Source organism: Ursus americanus, chromosome 1 (genome assembly GCF_024610735.1).
Source record: "Ursus americanus isolate L20-20 chromosome 1, mUrsAme1.1.p, whole genome shotgun sequence".
Lineage (NCBI taxonomy): Eukaryota > Metazoa > Chordata > Mammalia > Carnivora > Ursidae > Ursus > Ursus americanus.
This window is the reverse complement of record NC_142127.1, coordinates 10103266-10109265: the sequence shown is the minus strand read 5'-3', so window position 1 is coordinate 10109265 and position 6000 is coordinate 10103266. Positions and strand designations below refer to the sequence as shown.

Below are 6000 nucleotides of genomic sequence, written 5' to 3'. Positions count from 1 at the left end.
GAACATTGTTCTTTGTTTTAGTGTCTATATTTAGGAGAGGAAATGATTCAAAACTGCATCCTAAAACCTGTATCCTCTATTAGCATTGAAGTTGAGACGACTTGGGGCCATGAGGTCTGGTTTTCCCCTTTAAAACTTAGGTTTCTGCCCCTCCATCGAGTCCCTTAGGTCAGTAGGTCCAGCAGGGGTCGCAGTTCAAGTAACCAATCGCTGCTGGGCCATGGGGCGGGGCCACAGTGCTCCGCCCCTCCTCCCAGCCCTCCCTGCCCAACGTACCCAGGTCCGGCCTCCATCGCACCTGCGTGTCCCCCCGCGCCCGCGCTGGTGCAACCTCTCCTGCCGGCGCTAGCTGGGAGGATTTTGGCCTCGCCTCTCGCGAGATCGCCTCCAGTTGCGGCCGCCGCCGCTCCTGGCCGCTGAGTGGCGGCGTCTGCGCAGCCGCCATGTTCGGTTGCTATGCTGTGGCCTGGGAGACGGGGTGTGCTTGAGGGAGGAGGAGGAGACGGAGGAGGAGGAGGAGGAGGAGGAGGAAGAGGAGGAGGAGGAGGACAAGGAGTGGGTAGATTGAGCTCCTCTTGCACTCTCACACACAAACGCTGCCCAGGATTACCCGCCTGCTCAAGCAGCGCTGCGCGCTTTTCCGCTCCTCGCGGCCCCCCCACATTGTTCTCTCAGGACTCCTGGGTCCCCAGGGGCTGAATTCGGGGCCTGAGCCGGGGACAGGCTTGGCCCGAGGGTCGGAGGTTTGGGGCCAGGCCCCCCCGCCCCGGGGCTCCCCTCCCCCCACGGCACTTTGGGGGGTGTGGATTATCTCATCCCCGCAGGGAGGTGGGAGAGCGCGCCGGCCGCCCGCCTCCCTCCCGCCTCCCCGGCGGCGCTGGCCCGCGGCAACCCCGCAGTATGAGGTGGTGCTGGCGGCTCGGGGCCGTGGCGCGGCCGCTGCTGCGGCGGCGGTTGCTGGGGGGGCGCTGAGGGAGCCCCCGGGAGAGGCGCGGCGGACGCGCTTCCCCCCGGCGCGCCCGGGCCTCGAGGCTTTTCTTCTCCAGCCGAGGGGACGCGGCTGTGCTACGAAGGTAAGAGGCTCCGGGGTCCCGGCCGGCCTCTCGGCCCTGCGCGGTGCGCGGGGCTGTTACCTGGGTGTGGGAGGCGGGCCAGGTGGGGGCTAGCGGGAGGCACAAGGTTGATTTAAGAGAAGGAGAAAAATGATGCTTGTTCCCCCCGCCCCCCCTTTCTTTCCGGGACCTCAGCTCTCGCAGCTCCTGGGGGTTATAGTTGGAATATGTTATGGGTGAGCGAAGGGAGAAGGGATGGAATCGGTGCGGAGATGGAATGTTCCACAAGACCTAAACTCTAGGTATGGTTTTTAAAATCGTCTGAGTTTTCCATTGTTGGTAGGATTCCTTTTTTTTTTTTTTTTTTTAATTGGCTCGTATGAGTGCTTCTTGCATATGCTGCCTGGGCAGATTGTCCGTTCATTGAAGTTTTAAGCCTAGTGTGAATCTACCGGTATATACTTGTATTTAGGAATCTGTAGTTGGGCCAAAAAAAGTTGAGATGTAGCTAAGTAGACGTACCGATGCATTTCCCAGGGTTTCCTTAAAACGGAACAGTTTACAATTGCACAGATAAATATATCGGTGTCTCTGCGAAAGTTGGAATGGGAGGCTTTTATGTCTAGGGTTGCCTTATATAGTGACACCACTATGGACAAGAACGATTTTGTAGGATTTTCAGGTGTTTGTTCCAGGGGATCCTGTATATCTGCAATATTCCAACTGCTTTTAAATCAGAGTTGGAGTAATACTAGGTTTATGTGACCAGATCTTGGGTCTGGTTCAAACAGTACAGCTTAACACATGTTTATGGAGGAAAAAACAACAACAACACTCAAAAGCTAGTATATCCGACTTGTAAAAGATGATTTGAGTAAAAAGACTATGGAACAGTAAAATCCCGGACATTTTTTTATCCTGATTTTCGAACCTTAACATGCCAGAGAGAACAATTACTTTTCATTTTTTTAAAGGGAGAAGGAACTGACCTTAAAATAAATGGTTGTTCAGAGTCCTGAATTTGCTCATTGGAATAGAGCTAGATATATCAGTTAGATCTTGAATTTGATGAATATAAATTCAACCTATAGATTTTTTTCAAAAGAGATTCCTCGTAAGCAAAAGTTTGTATAGCACTTCTTTACTGGCTGACTCACAATAAAAGAGTGTAATCTTTTGTGGACCCCACCATTTTTTGTCAGAATAAATTTATGCTCCAGTTACCACAGAAGCTATTTTTATGTCTCTTTTTGTTTTTTGTTTTGTTTTATTTTAATGACACACATATCTTTGTTACTGTTTTTCACTGAAACATGCTCATGGTCCAATAGTATGTTCCTGAGTGGTTTGGTTTAATAAGAAAAACATGGTCTTTTAGTACATAGACTATTTATGATTTAGCTAATCTGTTTTAAACATTTGGCAAGAGATTAAAAAAAACACCATCACTATTTCATAGTTTTTATTAATAGTAGATTAAAGTTTATTAAGTTAGAAAATCACATGTTACCGAAAAGTAGTAATGAAGAGGATATGACTTTCTTATTGCCTGTTTCCTAACCTGCTTTGCTTTTGGGCAGTGAGTATCGAATTGTTTCAAACTCGTGTTTTTTTCTTATGTTTTAACTGAGTATCTTTTAAAACGTCCCTACTAACTTAGTTACTTTAAATTTGTGACACCCAATTTCTAATTTAGGCTAGGCATAAAACCAGCATTGATTGAACACACTTGCTAAAAATACTTTCTGGGTCAGATGTACTTAGAATGCAGCCTCAGGAAAATTCATTTGACCTATTCTAATGTGACCAGTGTACACTTCATTATTATTGAAGGACTTTAAAAAATTATAGACTTTCAAATGAGCTTTCATCAGTTCAGGCATACAAGCCTAACTTTTTTTAATGTATAAAGTACTTGATGTAGGATAGTAATGAAGACCCTTTTTTTTTTTTTTTTACTTTTTTCACTTAAAATTTATGTGACTCCCCCCATAGAATATTGTTAATCTCTGATTTGTATATTCAAAATATTTTAGATTTTTCTAATAAAATTAACTGGAGTTGTAGAATGACAGTATAATAGGCAGTGCTATCTCTTTAGCATTTATTTGACTTGTTCTGAACTCTTTAAGGGGGATCGTTGGTCATGTTTTTGTTTAAATTATCTTTAAGGACCAAGGTAAGAGAATGCCAGCTAAATTTCAAGGAGACATTGAGAGACATTAACGCCCTTTGGGAGTTGATATGGTCAGTTTTAAGTAACAAGAAAGCTTTAAAAAAGTGTAGAAGCCTTCTTTGGTAGATGTCTAAACATGAATGTTTAGAAGTTCTTTAATTCTTTATGTTACTTTTTAGGAGTGTAAAATTGGTGACCTCATGAGAAATGGCAACTTGATGTGGCTAAATATGAGTTGTTGCTCCTACATAAAATTTAGTGTTGCTAGAAAATCGCTGGCTACAAACTGAGTTGAATTTTGTTGTTTTTCTGTGTAATAGCATCCATGTCACGAAGTTTTTTACGTGCTGTAGTCTAGATTTGTTAAGTTTGACAATTTACTAGGTTAAGCTGTGAAACCTTGAAGATTAGTTTAACATTCTGGAAATCCTTTTTATTACTGTTTACCAGAAAAGTATCGTAAGAGGAAGGTGTTATTTCTTCATTTAGTATTCAATTAGTAGTACAGATGGTGAGAAGGAATGTAATGTAGAAGTACTGTAGAATCTTCTTTATTGGTGTGGAAGTGCAGTATCTAGGGACAGTGTAATTTATTTCTTTTCCTTTGCATGATCAGTCAGTATAGTCATATTTAAAATAGGATAGGAAATAAGAGGGGAAATTTATTACATTCTCTTCCACTTCACTAGAGGCATTTCCCCCTACCTTTATTCTTCATTTCATTAGTCCTAAGTAGCAACACTGGCAGTATTTGCAAGTATTTGAAAAAATTGGTAGGAACAAATTGAAAATTATGTACTGTGGATTATCTTGAGGGGAAGATATTAATTTGGGTGTTCTTGTGTTTGTATCTTTTAACAAAGATGTCATACAGAGGAGTAGAAAGAAAAAAGTATCCAAAAAGGAAGCGTTAATTGTCTGTTACCTGCCAGACAGTGTAAAGGGGCTTTTCATGTTATCTCGCATAATCATCAAGTACACTTTGTGAGGTAGGTATTATTAATCCCCTGCCTCCCCCCACCCCCAAATGGGGTCAACGAGAAATTAAATAACTAGTCTAGGATCACACTGCTAATAAGTAGAATTAAAACTAGGTCTGTCTGACTCTGAACCTTATTCTGTAGATTATGCTGTCCAATTAAACTTTCTACAATGATGGAAATACTCTTTTTCTGCACTGTCAGGTAGGTAGTCATTAATCATATGTGGCATGGATCACTTGAATGTGACTATTATGCCTGAGGAGCTGCATTTAAAATTGTATTTAATTTTAACCAGTTTAAATTTAAATAACCAGATGTTGCTAGTAGCTATAATATTGGATCGTACAGCTTTAGATCTTGCTGTCTGGAAAATCTGAGTTTTAGTATTGAATCTTCCACTAGTTTGTATATGACATTTAGGCAAATTATTTAGTTCTTGAGCCTTAATTTAATCCATTGTGAAAATGAAGAGGTTGTCACTATAAGATTATCTCCAGCCTCCCCTCTTGCTCTAGAGTTCTGGGATTCTTTTAAAATGTACAGTGGTATTTAATATATCTGAAAGGGCCCCACTTCCCAAAATACTCACCCCTTATGTAAAGATTTTTGTGTAGTCAGTTTTCTTTTTCAGAAGAGGATGTATAAAGCACACATAAAGGATGATGGAATATTCCCCTTGCCCCTGTTATTAAACATTGTTTAACCAAACACAGTACTCTTGTAACAAAGTTTGAGTATTTAAAGACCATACTTCAGTCTGCTGCCTTCCCATTTAAGACCGTGTCTGTTACAATTCCCTGTTACTTATCAAATTCATTTCAGACTTATCGCCTTGGCCCTGAAGGCTTTCCATCAACTTCATCTCACTAACCTTGTTTCTCATTCTTGCTTAAAAAGAAAATATTCTTGTTTTTTCCTCTGCCCTTCTTTCCTTAGTTTAAACATTCCTGTCTCCAATCCATGTGTCTCCTTAAGTCTTCCTCAAAATTCACCTTTTTATTCTGGAAGAATGCTGCTTAATCCAGTTTGTAATCGTGAGTTTTGAATCCTAGTAATAAGCACGTTGGGGTTAATATATGATTGTTTAAATATAGTTAGTTGAGTACATCCTTCTTAAGTTTTTACATGTTACCTATTCTGCGTCCTTAATAAAAATATTAAAAAATTGAAAATGGGAGTTCTTTTATATTGATGCAGGAGTTCAGTTCATTGCTCAGCAGTTCTGCTTTAAAAAGTTGCTAATTTTAAAAAATAATACTGTCTCAACATTCGCCCTTAATCACCACTCTAATAGATTCTTTTGTTTCTTTCCAGGCAGTTGTCCATATTTTTATAAATATAGATGTATGGTGGAGATACAATTTTGAGTTTAATATATTGGAGGCATTGTGTAGTAAAAGCATTGCAATGGAGGAAAAAGATGATAGATTTTGGAGTCACACTGATGTAGGTTGGAATCTGGTCTCAAAAACTTTGGGCAAATTATATAACCTTAAAGCCTACTTCCTTGTCTATAAAATTAGGATAATGCTTGGCCTTGAATTTTCATGAGGATTAGGATAATATGTATAAAGCATCTAGTACTTTTTAAATAGAAGAGATGGTCAATAAATGGTAGCTGATATTATTTTTCTCATTTTTCCATTCCCATAACAATGAATATAATTTAAACAACTGCATAGCAATTCAGATGATTCATCAATCAGCTGATTGATTTAGTCATTTACCTTTTGTTAACCATTGGTTGTTACTAAAGTTTCCACTCTTATAATAATATGCAATAAATATC

The 6000-nt window shown here is 40.5% G+C and overlaps 1 protein-coding gene across 15 annotated transcripts in view; it reads left to right on the top strand.

Annotated features, from left to right (window-relative positions):
• The first annotated feature begins 520 nt into the window (after positions 1-520).
• PTPN4 (protein tyrosine phosphatase non-receptor type 4) overlaps positions 521-6000 on the top strand; it is a 206984-nt gene continuing 201504 nt past the window's right edge. For 8 of the 15 annotated variants that reach the window (XM_045804109.2, XM_045804105.2, XM_087855536.1 and 5 more), the window contains exon 1: positions 522-1073. The gene's annotated coding sequence lies outside the window, so the exon portion shown is untranslated. Of the gene's footprint in view, positions 1074-1111; positions 1355-4091; positions 4218-6000 lie in introns of those variants that run through there. The other 7 variants (XM_045804102.2, XM_045804104.2, XM_045804108.2 and 4 more) reach the window with 3 other exon arrangements.